Below are 629 nucleotides of genomic sequence, written 5' to 3'. Positions count from 1 at the left end.
TATATATATATATATATATATATATATATATATATATATATACATATATTTATATATATATATATATATATATATACGTATATATATGTATCATTTATTCCTTTTTTTTTTTGTGTCGCTGGTACAATAGAACCGATGCTTCTTTGTGTGTATAATTTGTGTGTTTTTTTTTATTTTTTTTTTGTTTTTAATATAATTTTGTTATACAGAACACTCAAAGTTGAAGGCAGTACTGTTTCACACGGAACGTTGCGAGGTTTCTTTGAAATAATGACGGAGGATTATGCACACGAACACCCCCCCTTTACTCTCGCCAGTGCAGAGCCAGATGATTACCAGCTGCGGGTACAGAATATATATATATTTATTTATATTTATTTATTTATTTATATTTATTTATTTATTTAGTTTTTATTTTTTTCCAGTTTATACAATTGTAAATCGATTGATGCACGAGCAGCAGTAGCAGCAACTAGTTGAACGTTGCAGATGTGTGTATGTGTGTACGTATATAAAAACCAATAAAACCCATACAAAACAAGATAAATAAAATTTATATTTTTTTCTTTTTATTCTTTTCTTTCCTTTTGTTTGTTTATAATTTCAAGTATATATATAGTTTCATGTTT

Source organism: Eimeria mitis, genomic scaffold, assembly GCF_000499745.2.
Source record: "Eimeria mitis Houghton genomic scaffold, Emh_scaff402, whole genome shotgun sequence".
Lineage (NCBI taxonomy): Eukaryota > Apicomplexa > Conoidasida > Eucoccidiorida > Eimeriidae > Eimeria > Eimeria mitis.
This window is presented reverse-complemented; position numbering follows the sequence as displayed.